The 16,681-nt window shown below is 41.2% G+C and overlaps 1 protein-coding gene across 2 annotated transcripts in view; it reads left to right on the forward strand.

Annotated features, from left to right (window-relative positions):
* The window catches only part of oxr1a (oxidation resistance 1a), a 187,897-nt gene that overhangs the window by 88,421 nt on the left and 82,795 nt on the right, over positions 1–16,681 (forward strand). The window lies entirely within an intron of this gene.

The raw sequence follows: 16,681 nt of genomic DNA on the forward strand, positions 1-16,681 counted from the left end.
CTCACCCGCTCTTACTTTCACTTCCTCCCACACAGTCTCTCTCTCTGTCTCCTCCTCACTCTCCTGTCTTTCTCAAGGTCTCTGGCTTTTCCCACCTTCTGTGTCTCCATCACTGTTTGATACTGCATGTGTACTTGAGAGATCGGCACTTACCCTTCCTAGCAACCACTGAGTAAACAGCAACATGCAGGTGGTGGCTATACTGCTTTGTGCTTGCTTTACCGTGCAACTTGTGTAGATGTTTGGAGACGTTAGGGTAGAACTAAAAAAGGAGATGGTCAGCAGTTTGTAGCATGTAGAGCTGAAACAATGGTTTTTCTACATTAGTCTTTGCTATAAAGAAATAGAACGGAGAAATTGAAATAAGAGATTTGTGAACTTCAGAGCTTAACAAATCAGCGGGTATTTTGCCAACCGGGAACCGGATCGAAAATGGGACTGGGCATCGGACCCCATCCCTTATATGACAAGTAAGGGATAATGTATGTGAAAGAAACCCCAACAGGGCGATGCCGGTGTTCGCGTCAGGGTCTCTCATCCCCCTTAAGGGGTTTCTTTCACAACAATGACCTGCTAGCTGTACATTATCCCGCTTATTACACGGCTACTTACTTAAGAAATCAATATTTTGACACAAAAACAGAGTCCGACATCAGAACTTCGCCTATAGCAATGGTCTGCTATACATAGCAACAGTCTGCTGTAAAGAAATAACAGACCGTAGAACACTGTGATTGATCAATCAGAAGCATATTTAAAGCTAGGGTTGGTAATCTTCCTCAAAAACATTTTTGTTTATATTTGTTGAAGTTTTCATTACATCCTGACAGCAACCAATAAATCAAATGCTCTGAAAAAAAAAAGAAAAAAATCTGGTACCTGTGGCTGTCGCAGAACTGTAATAAGCCCGTCCAATCATTTCATTCGGCCCGTATGAAATGATTGGACGGGCTACGTGCCTGTCTACCTGCCTGCGTGCATACTGCCCGTGCACTCATTGTGCGTCACCGGAGTCTTCCACAACCTGTTAGCTTGACAGCTGTAAGTACTAACAATAGCCATGTTTGTTGTTTATGTTCATAATGATATGTTAACCTTCATTATGATCATTTTGGGGGAGTGGCTTTGGAGGGAGGCCTGAAGGGACGGACTGTCAGTGTTGCCAACTTGGCAACTTTCTCTCTAAATTTAGGGACTTTTGGAGCTAGTGCTGCTACTTTCATTGGAGAGAAAGAGTGTGGCATACAAGAGTTGGCAACACAAAAATCTAGCATACTCTTTCTAGTTTTTCAATATTGCCAACCCTAGCTTTAAAGTTTAAGTTTAAAGAAATAAAGATGGCATGTGACAAGAAGGTGGTAATTAGTGATTCTCTAAATAGACCTCTGGTCCAATTAGATGTCCCCATTTTTCAGTCACACCTTTTTGCAATCATCAGAATTCCATCCAATAAATGGATAATAGATTGTATCGCAAAGCCAAATCATATCAAATCTGCAGATCTACTTTTGTTCTTAGCCAAATTACACTAGCAGTATAATAGCATGCTTCACAGGTGTTTCTCCACAGAAGGTGTCAGCTTACTTAAGAACACTCTTAAATATTCATCCAGGTCCGTCGTGACATTGAGCCCAACACCCAGATGTTTATTCATATGGACATACTGTACATCGAACAATGAAGAAAAAAAAAAACGGCGTTACACAACGTGGGGCCTTTAATGTCAACACAAACCAACATGCAAGAAATATATTACTGTAGGTCTCTATTTTACATACATATACGTTTGTTTACACCAGTGTTAAATAATGGTGCAGCCCATCATACCTGCACATTTTTATCATCCATATTACTGCTTGACACCGTCTTGAAGTGTGAGTTCTATGCAAGTAAAACTCCCAAGTATTCACAATAAAACAAGCCTCTCACCCCACACACTCAGTATTCTCTGCACACACTGGGGGTTAAGGCAGATTGGGTGATATTGTACGAGAACCTCCACAGTTAATCCTGTGAAAGTGGTGCTGCCCACAGGGCACCATAGTCTACACACGGCGCGTTGATAAGAAAAGCCCGACAACAACGTGCCTCCGGTGCTGCATTCACACTAAACAGCTCCAGAGGAAGCCAAATCACACTGTTCTTGCAAACCTTAATTGGGATATCTGATACGTCTGGCTTTTTCAAACAAAAAGCTGTGATTTGTTTCGTTCAGGTGCCTCTCGTGTAGCGTGTGCGGGGTTTGCAACGCTGCAGGTCTGATGGAGCTGCATCCCGGTGTGCGTCAGACAAACAGGAGTTGTAAGTGTTATAGATGTGTGTGTGCTCATTCTCGGCTCACTTTGATATCCGCACTGAAATAATAGAGGTGCACGGGCATGCTCTTGCATACACACATATAAACACAGTCTACAGCAACCCGGGAGGGCTCAGACACCATTTCCGCAAAGGTTAATAGTATGCTTTGGTCATCCCCAGATAGCAGTGGAGCAGCTTTGACACTAACTTGGTTACAGGCAGAGAATGTCACCTCTGTTTTTCCAGGTTTTGACTTTTAACTCAGTGCTTATTATTCTCCGAGCTGCCTGCACGTTCTTATCCAGACCAGACTAGCTGCTCCGCTGAATTAATCACCGCTCCGTGGTGCTGCCGTCCAAAACTTTACTTTTTTTTGTTTTTATTATCATGATAGGAGATAAAAGGCGATGAAAATAAAAACAGCACGCCTCTATAGCATTTCTTTTTTTCTCTCACCTGAGATGGTTAGCCGTATTACGAAGCCTGAAAAGAGTCCTGCTGATTGATTCATGCTGGCCTTGTTTCTATTTGTCCCCCCAAGAGAGAATAAAAGATACTCTCTGGCTACGTCAATCTCACAGCAACCAGGCTGGAGGAAGATTCTTGATTGAATTAAGGGGAACATCGATAAACTTTCTAATAACCGTCATTTAGAAAGGGTAAATTGATAGTTAATTAAACTTAGTTAATAGTTATTTTCCTGTTAACAAACAATGAAATTATAATAATGTTTAATAATTATTTGTAATGCTATAATTTATGTTATTTTATCATTAGTTTGTGTAATATAAAATAAATAGTTTATAAATTATATATGTATCATAGCTGATAAGAGACGATAACAATTACATTCTGATAACATTAGTACACTATCTATTAACAGTTTATTGTTGCACACATTATAACATTCTATATACTATATTATGCATTTCTTAAGATCACCAAATGATTTCTAAACCTTTAAGAAATCATTTGTAAAACATCTATAAACATTACATAGATAGATGGAGCAGAAACCAATTAACCATTGACAAAGTATTAACTATTTATCCAAATCATTTTTATAGATGCTTTACTAAGTATTTATTAACCATTTAACAAGGTATTATTATCATCAGTTGCAACTTTATAATAGCCATCCAAATAATGTTTATAGACGGTTTACAAACCAATTATCAACCATTAGTGTTACACATATCTGGTCTATGTAATGCTTATAGATGTTTTACAAACAATTTATTTAAGGTTCAACTACTTATATATGTATTAGAGCTTTCAATCAATTAAAATTTTAATCGCAATTAATTGCATGATTGTCTATAGGTAATCGTGATTAATCGCAAAGTAATCGCACATTTTTTTATCTGTTCAAAATGTACCTTTAAAGGGAGGTTTGTCAAGTATTTAATATGCTTACCAACATGGGAGTGGGAAAATAGGTTCGCTATATGCAAATGTATGTATATATTTATTATTGAAAATCAATTAACGAACCCAAAACAATGACAAATATTGTCCAGAAACCCTCACAGGTACTTCATTTAGTGTAAAGAATATGCTCAAATCATAACATGGCAAACTGCAGCCCAACAGGCAACAACAGCTGTCAGTGTGTCAGTGTGCTGACTTGACTATGACTTGCCCCAAACTGCATGTGATTATCATAAAGTGGGCATGTCTGTAAAGGGGAGACTCGTGGGTACCCAGAGAACCCATTTTCATTCACATATCTTGAGGTCAGAGGTCAAGGGACCCCTTTTGAAAATGGCCATGCCAGTTTTTCCCCCACCAAAATTTAGCGTACGTTTGGAGCGTTATTTAGCCATTTTCGCGACAAGCTAGTATGACATGATTGGTACCAATGAATTCCTTAGGTTTTCTAGTTTCGTCTAGTTTACCATTTATAAATGATGGTTGTGTTGAGTGTTACTGGAACATCCTTATAGGCCCGAATTTAAAAAAATGGAGGTTTATATTGTAACACAATGTCAGAACAGAAGGATGTTGCAGCTCCAGAACTATAGCAAGGTAGCCCATTGGAAATTACAGCAGAGGTCAAGATTTGTGTTTGCCGCGCGTGGCATGCAAGACACGCACACACCTGGGATAACAGAAGCACTTATCCTCAGGCTGTCTCAATGTCACGGAGATCAGTATGATGTTAGCTCTGCCACAAATGTCCTTTCGATATTTGTCTGACATTTGTCATTTCTAAATGTCCCCGGAGACGACGCATGTACCGCCGTCTTTAAATCAATTCTGTGCTTTTAAGCTGCTCCCGTGTCCTTTGTGTTTTCAAAAAGGGAATAACATTAGATGGACTTCAAGGGCGCTTTACTGTACATTCACCTGTTTCAAGGGTACTTGATGCAGATTTATCCTCCACAGCACAGGATGCTGTCATATGTAAGAGTCAACACTGTGTAGATCTAGATCTCTACACTGACTCACAGCTTGGCCACAGAGATTTGTAGCTACCAAGGCTACTGGTCTTTTTGCCTTCTTTTTTTTACTTTGGACAGCGACGAAAACATTAATGTTTTCTTCTGTAGTGCAAGAAAGCAATGTAAGGAAAGAGCTGAATTTACTGCAGTGCTGCTGTAAAAGATCTGTGGGTCGGATTTATTGGCCAGCCGGTGTAATTACGTTGACCGGGAGTCTCTTGGTGGCCCTCTTCTCGTTGGGCTCAATTTATAAATGCCACAGAGCTAGTAATCCCACTGTTTCCCCACTTAGTTTGGAAAGCGCTCCAGCTATCCTCTGGCTAGGATTGATTACATATACCTCAAATGAAGAGTAAGCAGTTTTCCACAGTCGAACGCCAGCACGGGTCCCCGCTATTGATTCATTTTTCAGCAGAGGGAAAATAAGATCTGCCACTTCTCAAAACTGTAGATATTTGTTTCCCTTTTTTGCTCATGAATTTATGGGCTGCTATTATTCAAAAACAGCTCTATTTTGCCGCTATCTAATGTACATGCGTTGATACTGAGGCGGGTTGAGCTATAAACAGAAGAAAACCCTGTTTATGTAACGTCAGCCAGTGCAGAGCAGTATTTCTCCTCAGAAGTGAGTAAATTAGTCAATGCCTCTAAGGAGCAGATAAACCATTACACAGCTATGGGTGATATTTACATAACTGTTAATTGAATTTACAGAAGCATGGAGTGTCAGTGGAAACTGATTAGTTGCAGCAGTGTAGATTTGAAATGCAGGCCTCTGCCGAAGTGTCACAAGTTGTGTTGATGTGCATCCTTAATCATGTTTATGATCAAAACAAACCTAACCGTTGCTCCATCTGCAGTCAGTGTGACAGAGTTTTATAACAGTGGTTTCTTTTCACATCTAACTCTGTGAATTGAGGGTTTATTTCAACCAAACCAGAGTTGGCGATTGTTGGAACAGTGGAAAGACAGAGACGGTTTTGATGAGTTTATTTAGTTTCTGTCGAGTTTGAATGAAGTGTCAGCGAGGTAAAATTACTGTTTCTGTCAATGGAGTCTGGTGGCTGTGAGGACCGAATATAACGGCTGTTTGTTTTCACATCTAACTCCTGTGAATTAAGGGTTTATTTCAACCAAACCAGACTTGGTGATTGTAGGAATAGTGGAAAGACTAACCAAGATCATTTGGAAGACTTTAGTTTTATTTCTGTGGAGTTTGAAAAACTTTTATGTTTTACAATGATCAGAGAGGTAAAATTACTGTTTTTGTCAATGGAGTCTGGTGGCTTTGAGGATCGAATATAACAGCTGTTTCTTTTCACATCTAACTTGATGATTTAAGGGTTTATTTTGACCAAACCAGAGTTGGTGATTGTTAGAACAGTAGAAAGAAGACTAACAAAAATGGTTTTGATGAGCTTTATTTTGTTTCTGTCGAGTATGATTGAAGTGTATTTTGATGATCAGCGAGGAAGATTACTGTTGTCTGACTGGAGTCTCATAAATTATAACAATTGTCCAAACCCTATTGGTTTTATTATATAATCACTTTAACTCGCGTTACATTGCATCGCGCTGGAAAACCACATCATTTGTCCCAAGAATGAATGCAGATTATAACCTTTCCCACTAAAGACAAAGGCCAGATGTTAGTGTTTTTTTTATCCAGTGGTGAAGGGGCTTGAGAGAGCAGTCACTGTAGTGAAAGAGACATGCTTTGAGTGCTTTTGGGTTTTTGCAGCATCCTTTGTCCTTGTAGGTTTTACCTCATCAGTGAGTATGATGACAAAACATGGGAAAGTCTGATCCAGGCCAAAATGGTTGGAGTTGAGCTTCAAACAGGCCATGAATATGACTCATGCACATCCACCTTGACCCCCATTTCCCTCCCTTCATCCTCATCCCCCTCTGGCTCTCATTAGTATGTGGAGGACTTTGCATTGTACATGCTCCGGGTTCATGTTTGATATGCACCGGCTTATCCAAGAGGAAGAATAGCTGGAGGACAGGATTTAGCCGGCCCCGTGCAGTACGCTGTCTTCTCCACACGGGTCACTGCTCCGGACATTCACTGGATGGCGGGGCGCTAGAAAACTATCACAAAGAAGCGTAGTAGCAGAAGCTACATACATCATTTGAATGCCTCCTTATTTTTTTTACGACTCTGGCTGCATACAGTATTACTGGAGGTTCAGCTGTGTTGGAGTTCATGCAGGCCTTAAAGGACAAACTCGTTATGAAAACAGGCTTTAAAAATGGCTCTTGTCATTGGAAAATTCAATTAGGTTCGGTTAAAATCCAGTGGGTTATTTAGAATAAGTGTGTTGTCTTTGTTTCTGCTATTGCGTCATCTAAAATCTGTTTATGCCTTCCACTCTGAAGCACTTAGTAATTTTTATTATACTGCATTTCTGTAGAGACCCGAAACATCATTGAATTAAGGATGACAATGCATTCATCATGCTGGTGCTGCATAGAGGATGCGGGGTCACGGCTGTGCGGCCTCAGTGCTCAGACAGTTTCTTTGTGAAGCCTCAGGTTTGATATCAGTCTTGTGGTCGGAGAGTGAAGGCTGTGGGCGTTAGTCTGCTGCGCTGACATGATTGACGCATGTTGTCTGTCAAAGCATATACACATTCATATACTGAGTGCTGGGATGTAAACGGGAAGGACCACTTACAGCGGTAACAGCTTTAAGATGCTCTACGCCGTAGAGTCTACGGTACATCTACATACTGTATGGCTGAGAAGTGTAATGTATATTTTCATGTTTTTTTGTCAGCCACGGTGTAATTACACTGCATAATTGTTATACATACTGAACTAACTTGTTTTTTATTTCCTTATGCATTTTATTGTCATACGAAAATCATCTTTTGGAAATCCGCATATTTGCTTTCTTTCTGAGAGTAATGTGAGAAGAACCATATCATTCTCATGTCTCTGCAGTAACTACGCAGCTAGTCGTAATGTGGATAGCGTAGCTTCGCTTAGCAAAAGACTAGAAGCAGGGGAACGCCTATTCTGGCTTTGTCCAAAGTGAAAAGTACCCATACCAACACTAAAGATCAGTGATTAAAGGGCCAGTCTACAGTATGTTGTCTTTAGTGTATATTTACCAGTGGGCTACCTACGGGTCTGAAAAGTGAAGCCAATGCTGAAGTGCCTTAATCTTGCATTCTTTCTAATAGCCAGCAGGGGGCGACTCCTCTGGTTGCAAAAAGAAGTCTGATTTTATAGAAGTCTATGAGAAAATGACCCTACTTCTCGCTTGATTTATTACCTCAGTAAACATTGTAAACATGAGTTTATGGTCTCAATCGCTAGTTTCAAGTCTTCTTCAATACAGAATGATGTTTTTTTAGTAAATTATGGTCCCATTTATAGTCAAATAGGCCATAAAGCAGGGGATGCTTTAGGGCGTGGCTACCTTGTGATTGACAGGTCGCTACCACAGAGTTGTTCGGTCTGGGAGTTGTTTGTGTTTTCGTCTTACAACTTTAACCCTTTCACGGTGTGTTTTCAGTTCATCAAAGTTAACTATAACCTTTTTAGTTGCCTAAATATGTCTTATTCAGCGTTCGGTTGTGCTTAGCTCCACCCTCTCTTGTCATTTCTGGTTGCAAAAAAACAACATGGCGACGGCCAAATACCAAGATGGCGACGGCCAAAATGCCAAACTTGAGGCCTCAAAATGTCAGTCCACAAACCAATGGGTGAAGTCACGGTGACTACGTCCACTTCTTATGTACAGTCTATGATAATTACCTGAAACTGAGAATCGTTGTGTTTTTGTTAGCTTAGAATGAGCCGTTTATATCTACATAAGGAGCAGGTCCTCTTCACGGAGTCCACCATGTTGCACCGCCATGTTTCTACAGTAGCCCAGAACAGACAAACCAAACACTGACTCTAGATAGGGCCATTTTCACGTTGGCCACCGTAGTTCTCCTTCATGCTTGGCACACGGGAGAAGTTTCAATTGGTTGCAATCTGCAACCTCACCGCTAGATGCCACCAGATCTTACACACATGATTCTTTAACATGCTGTCTCAGCATTTACAGGACTAAGAGACTGCTTCTACAACAGTCTTTATGCTAGGCTAACCATATCCTTACCCTAGCAACATACTTAACATACAGACATGAGAGTATTCCCCAACATGTTCTTTTCCTTCAAACCATCCCAGCCGTGTTCCTACTTTCTCTTTCTTTTCTTTCCTTTTTTCGCTTGGCTTGTGTTTGCTTTCTCACTTCCAGTCTCTCTGTCTGTCCTTAAAGGACTTTATTGACTCCAACGCTATGTATTAAAAAAAAAAAAAAACAATAATGAAAAAACTGCCATTTTGAGAAATGTCCAAGTTATTGGAAAGGTACAATTGTATCAAAGTCAGTAAAGAAAAATCCCACACTCAGCTCTTGCTCAGCATCATCCCATACGTCCCTTGTGTAATAAAAGACTGTATTAATGCTTATTATGTAAGATTGGAAGAAGATGAGACATTGAGCTCTTTCTAAGCACCACATAATTGTATTGATTCATGTTTAGGTCTTAAAGGATATTTGTTACAAAAAGCCTGAAACAAAAAGAGCAGTGGATATAATGTGTGATGGAAAGACAAACATTCATTACGCCACGGAGATAGGATGTAACATGTGTATCAATACGTTGGCACCATATTTGGCTTAAGTATGTGACATTAACAGAGTCAGTGTGACTCTTGTTAATGAGTCCCTCCTTGCACAGTTAATTACATCTTCATTGGCTCCTAATTCGTCCATGTTACTCCTATGGACTCCAAAAGGTTGCAGCCATTTAACCACACTAATGTCTCGCACCTCGAATGATGCAATATGTCCCCAGCTCGTAATTTAACCAACAAATTATTCATCTACTGCGTCTCCTGGGGGGAGAGATTCATTATCCAATTTAGCATACTTGTGGAACGGGCTATGTCAGGTGATAAATGAAGAGTGTCCAGGGAGAGGACAGTTTTACAGCCGATAGAGAGCGTGCCGAACCTCTTACCATCTTTGTCGGATTTAAGGTGTCCATTTGGCTCTAATTTCCTCCCATCCCATAGTGCATTGCTGTATCTGTCCGCAGTCTGATTCTAAGCCCGTCGTCGGGGCGAAGGGGCTTATAGAGCAATCGTTGTGCTTTTGTGCTTCCGTTGTAGCCGAGTGATTCACGAGAGGCTTTTTTAGGGTAATGATGACATATATGACTGTGTCCGAGTTTAAAAGAAATCAATTAACTCCTTTTTGAAGAGTTCAGCACAGATAATAAAGTGGACACTAACATGACACAGCGTTTGTGTTGTTTATTTGCCCGACGATGCCTCAGTCTCATAGCCTCTCTTTCAGTATCCCTGTCAGGTTTATTGTGGGCTCAACCTTCAGCGCAAGGCTGGGCTTTATTATTTTAATAAATTGCCTCGTATGAAGAGCGCACTGGTGCATGTCTGATGCATGTCCCTTCCTCTTCCCTTCCTCCCTCACCCTCTCTCTCTCTTTCTCATCCACCACCGCCGTGTTTTTCCTCCCGCCTGCCCTCTTCCTCTCTTCTTCTGTACCTTGACATTAACGGCCCACTTGCTAGGGAGTAAAATGAGATGCATTCATAAAGGAAGAAGAAGAGGAAGGTGAAAAGATTTAAGGAGCTCAGCAGACGGATGTGTTCTTCCCACTAAGCCAGTGGTCATCAGTCGTCGGGGGGCCACCCAGCCTCTCGGGGCGGCCTCAGACAGCGCAGACACCCACGGAGGATAGATGACCGTGAGCGGGGGCAGTGGAAGTAGCGGGGAAAGATAGCCCGCTCTGACGCCACCGGTCATCGATCACAACCAGCCACCCTGTAGAGCTGTCCTGAGAGAGAAGCCCAGGCAATAACAGTGGGTTGAATTGTCTCGGCGGCGGGTCATAGTCAGACTGGATGGCGCAGCAACACCTCAGCCATCACCTCCTTGTTTTCTGTCTCTTTGCAGAGACTTAACATGAAGGCATTTAGATAGAATACAGAGGCTCATTTCCACACTCTGGCATCATTTACTAACTGGAGACTTTTTCATCCAGCGAGCTCTTTTGGTATTTATTTCACTTTACATAAAGCTCTCATAGCAACAAAAGATCCACTTTTTAGATGATTCATTTGGCTCCTTTGGTCGCAAATATATTTTGTGCCTCCTACCGTTTACTTTAGTGTGTTATATAGTGTTTTTGTGCATGTAAAAAGTCTGCAAAAGCCCAAAGTCCATGCCAAAGGGAGTTACTCTCCTCCACAGAAACACTACCCCTGAATTGCCTGAAACGCTTCGCTTGAAGTCCCGCCTTTTCTGCTGTAACGCGGTGATGTCACCAGGTAGCACATTTGCACAAAACCTGACTAGCGGCTAGTTTGGCACGGCCTCAAACAAAGCTAGTTAGAGCGGAGCTGGAGCGGAGTCTGAAGAGTTTGGTTTGGTTGACCAATCACAACAGAGTGGGCCAGCTGACCAATCAGAGCAGACTGAGCTTTTCGGAGCTCAAACAGAGCAATTTAGACAGAGGGTGAAAAGAGGTGTTGCAGCACAGTGAGAAATGAGAAAAGTAACGTGTTTTTTGAACATGAAATAATGTAAACATTCTCTAGTAGAAACCCAAACTACACCACAATAAGTATGCACCTGAAAATAACTATAATAGGTCCTCTTTAAAAAAAAAATGAAGAAAAACTCTTGGCCAGGGCTTCCTGAATTAGTTAGAGGGGAAAACCCAGATGCATAAAAGAGCAAAATTGACTGTGACAAGCGGCTTATCTTCTAAAATTAGGAGTGTCTCTGATGTGATTATGTTTTTTGCTTGAGTCTTATTTTTTTCTCATGGCAGGATAATATTGTAGTGGATGTTTCAGTACTGTTGTGAGTAGTTCCTGTGGAAGCTGTACTTCCATTTGCGAGTCTTGAGCTTTGGACACAATATCCATGACCCTGTAGCGTTAGAAGCACCTTTTTGGTAGCAGTTGGGGATGGGACGCTGCCTTGGAAGTGATTGGTCACTTCAACTCCCTCTCTCATGTTCTGATGTACAGGCCAAGGCCAGTGGTGGTCTGTATAACTGTATGTCTCCTTGATGGTCCACTTAAAGGCCGATTTTTCACATCACTCAAACACTTTCGGCCTGAAAGTTCATTCTTGTCCTTACAAACAGCAGCTTGTCAAAGCAAATGTCTACACAAGGTTAAAGCTTTTACCCTTCCACGGTGGATGGAGTTACTCAGTTGTCGTGGAGATGGTTTGATGACATTTATGTCATGCAACTCTTTCTTTTCACTAGACCATGAGGACGCCCTGTTGTTCCCAAGTGTGCTTTGGTTTCCCCCATCTGATCACATTTCTTCCCAAAGTCCAAAGATCAGGTGAAAGTCTAACTCGCCCGTGTTTCGTGAGTGTGGATATTTTTAGCTCTCTTTTGTGTGTTAGCCTGCGATTAACCTGTGACTTCTCTGGGGGTGTTTGGTCGGCAAGATAGGAGATGTTTACCGCTCAGATATGTACAGTGTTCATGCAAAATATAGAAAACTGATAAACAACATGTGAGTGACAGCAGTCACAGTTACGCAACCACAATGTTGAGTAATGAAACGGCCCAGTTCCTCCAGATGATCTGGTGATTCAGCTCGGCTTTGTCACTGTCTTAACAGGCGCCGCACAACATTTGATTCATGTGTTCCCTCTTATGAATATTTGGGCCCTGCCGGCAGAGTGAAAAAAACACGTTCATTTGTTGTAGCGTTGACAGCTTTTGAGAGGCGAAGCTTCACTTCCCCGATGAGAGAGCCTCGGAGAGGTTGGGATTTTCTGACAAGGGCTGTTAAACACCTGTGATTGCCGCCATTGTCTGGATCCCTCAGCCGGATTCCTCCGGCAGCAGCTAACTGTCTTTTATTGGTCGTCATCTTGTTTACGCCTCTTGTACAGGCTGCGGGATAATGGAGCAGAACGCTCGTGAAACGCAGGACAATGCTGTATTTACACTCCCAAGAAATGCCATGCGAGATCCGCCACTTCTCAGAAAACTATCAAGCCCATCTCTTTCGCCTTACATATCTCAATGAGCTGTCCCAATTACCACACACTGAAAGGCTTGTTTGTGTTTGCCAGCAGGTGCGTTTGCGTCGCATGAGTGAACTCCCCTATAGTGATTTCAACTGTAAACGGGAAATGTGTACGTTTGTGTGTGTGTGCACATGCTAATACAGCCGTTCCGGTGCACACATGCTGGTGCTGCAGCTCTGCTTATGTAACCCCGTTTGTGTAGTCCGTCCATCCGTTGACAGTGGCAAAGCGGCAGCTCCCCAGCGGTCTTCGTGTTTGTTGTTCCGTAATGAAAGCTTTCCTCTCCTCGGGATTAGGCTGCGGCCTACCTGGCTCTCAATGGGAAACTGCTGAGATTAACACTCGCTCCCCAGTGCACCCGCTCTCAGACGATGACAAAGCCTCACACACAAGACCCTCTCAGGGCTCTCGCTGGCAGCTGCTGACACCAGGAGGTTTTTATACGGCTTCTTGTATAACGAGACTCCTCCACTTTACAGTCATTAAACGGAGCGATTCCCTCTACTGGTACATCACTGCACAAGTGCTCATCTGATCATATTAGAAAATGAACGAAAACAGAAAGGTGGTGTTATAAATTGTGCATGCACTGCAAACATATGCTCAGATTAAAGGATGGTGTAAATACTCCTACTCAGAGGAAGTTTAATGACCTATAAGCCATAAACAAGAAGGGCAATTTGCAAAATATCAGAACACCACAATGAATGTCAGTTAACTAATTGGTTCCAAAGTCTCTTTAATCGCCTATAAAATACAGAAAACGGACAATACATCAAGCATGCTACCTTAAGTAGAACAAAGTGTTGCATAATTTCCATGCAATGAGGCTCATGTTGTTGGATGAGCACAGAGGGAATTCTTTCATTTTCCCTCTTTGGTCATTTTGGCTTAATTAGAGAGCGGAGGACTTCTCTGAGGATATGGGCATTCATAACTAGATTCAGCTTTATGTTTGGGTCTGCGCTGCTGGAAAGTATATCTGTCAACCTATGAGGTTGAAACGCAGAGAGAGAGACGAGGAAGCTAGTCAGCCTCCCTCTGAGGATGTTATGGATGATTTGATGGCCGCTCTGGGCAGCTGTACAACAACACAGTATATCACGCAGCTACAAGGCCCTGTGGGGTGGCACTGGGCCAGTCTGAGACCTGTCTAAATACACTGTCCAAGTGCCAAGTGGACCAGAAGGGCCCTGTGCAAGGTCAGAGAGGAACAGAGGGCCAAGTAAAATCCCCTGACTGCAAGTCCATCAAGGGGTCTCGTACATCAGTGTCAGAGTTGTTGACAATTGTCTTTGAAATGTCAGTTAAAATCAAGAGAACAAATTTGAAGATATTTTATATACATGCATAGTGCTCTAGCCACATAAGACTAGTTTGACTGGTTTACATGCTGCAGGTTATGTGCAAATAGGTTTCAAATTAAAGTTTCACAGTTCCAAAACTCATCTTCAAAATTCCAAATGTAGATGAAAATGATTTGAATCGATGGGTTTTCCTACAGAATTCCAACACAGCTGAAGTGCTAATTTTGATAATTGATCCATCATTCAAGTCATTAGTAGACTAATTTATTAACTATTTCTTGAATAATCAATAATATATAGGCTATCAACAGATGAATTAATAATGAAAGTAGCCACCCACTCTGTTGTGATAGGTCAACTGAACCAAACTCTTCGCTCTCTGCTCAACTAGCTTTGTTTGAGGGGGTGCTGAACTAGCCGCTAAGCAGGTATACAAATGTGTTACTTGGTGACATCACAACGTTACAGAAGAAAAGGCGGGACTTCAATCAAGGCGTTTCAGGCAGTTCAGAACAGGGTTCTTCTTAAATATTAATCTTGACATCGCGATGATTTTGATAATCGATCCATCATTTAAGTCATTGATTAAGGAGAATTCCAAGCATTCACTGATTCCAGCTTCTCAAAAGTAAGAATTTGCTTCTTTTTTCATATCACTGTATATTAATTATCTTTGGGTTTTGGACTGTGGGTTATTCCTATTTTTTCTGACATTTAGTAGGCTGATTTATTAACTATTTCTTGAATAATCAATAAAATACAGGCTACCAACAGATGAATCGATAATGAAAATAGTCGCCCTACTCATTTGTACAAGACTAAAGTTGCATTCAGGGTACACAAAAGCAGATATTAGGCGTGAATAAGAAGTTGGGGAGGAGCAGCCATCCTTACTTAATAAAAAAAAAACAGAATAAGTTAATTTAACACATTTAAATATATTTATATTTTTGCAAAGGATTTGATTGCTGCTGCTCTTCACCTGCACTATTTTCACTGAGGGAGGACACTGAAGCATGCACTACCCAGTGAAACCAGCAGATGGAGCACATTCAGTATTGAATAAGGCCCTGACTCAGGCTCAAATTGGTTCAATGTACTCAATCACAACAGCTGTTTCAACCTCAGCAGACAGCAGGAAGGAAACACAGGTACTTCCCCTGTCAGCTTGAAAAGAAATGCATCCCCACTTTGCCTATTTCTGATGTGAATGTGTGATCAAATGTAAACCATGTCGTCCCCCCCTATTTTGATCACTTCTCTAATTCAGCTGAAACATTACTGGATTTATTTACGCTCCTGACTCCTGTCTCACAAGTGGAGCTGCCCATCAGATGAATAATGCATCACAGTCTTTTCAGTTCACTACCTGAGTCTGCTGCCCAATTATTACACCCGGTTCTGGTCCGTTGGTTTTTCACTTTTCCCACATTCATTTACAAATGCCATCTCCGTTTGATCTCTCACTAGACGAGCAGCCGCATCACATGTCACAGGTCTCAGAGTTTTCTCACCATGCCCTTTTGAGTCACAAAGGGGCGCAGAAGTGTGCTTTGGCTCCGGATGGGGAAGTCTCAATTTATTAGGATGTTATTATGGTGGGAGTCAGATGGATGTCATTCCTCTTGGGTGCCATAAAGCCCCACACTTGATGGCTATGAAATACCCTAGCAACAGTCTGGAAAATGTTGCGGCCTGAGCTGGGTTTTTAATGCATTTATTAATTAGTTTATATGTAAAGAATTTTTGAAGTTCATTTTCATACCCATGATCTGAATTATAATAACCTTTAGAATCGGAAAACTCATTATTCATTTCAAATTAAACGTAGGCCTATAGAAATAGCCACAGAATTAGTCAATTAATAAACAAAGAATAAGAAAGTAAAACCTTATTGTCAATTCAAAATGTTGCCTTCCAAATGTTTATAAGGAGATGTGTATATTTTAGAATGAAAAACTCCTGATTCATTTTTCTTTTTCTTTTTCTTGGATTTACTGAAAGGTTTCTCTTATAAACTGAGATCCTTGGCAGTAGAGGTAGTCTCACTAATTCGGTCTTTGCTAAACCAAAATATTTTCACTTTTGGTTCTTCGGCGTTGAATCAAACAGCCTATGGGTACCGGGTCATTCCTGTTATGCAGCAACATTTTGCGCTCATAACTTTTGAAAAAGATGGATTTTTCATGTTTTTTTTACATTATATAAGAAGAATATTGACATGTTAAACTGTCAGGAAAACTTATCGTCAAATCTCAGACATTCAAATAATAATCCTTATGGGTGGACTGGTTTATATAATAATATACTGGTTTATATGATCTAAGTCTACAATAGCTCTGCGAGGGATCCAGAGTTACAGCAGTTAGCTACCCTTCTATACATAAACACAACTTTAAGCGTTCAACAATAAGATTAACATAAGACAAAAGTGAAAGTTTATGCTCACCCTACTTTACTCTTTTGTGTTCCCTCCCCAAAAATGATGTCACTTCCTGAAAATGGTCTCAATGGAATTGAAGTCCCTACTACTAC

This window comes from Sebastes umbrosus, chromosome 11 (genome assembly GCF_015220745.1).
Source record: "Sebastes umbrosus isolate fSebUmb1 chromosome 11, fSebUmb1.pri, whole genome shotgun sequence".
NCBI lineage: Eukaryota > Metazoa > Chordata > Actinopteri > Perciformes > Sebastidae > Sebastes > Sebastes umbrosus.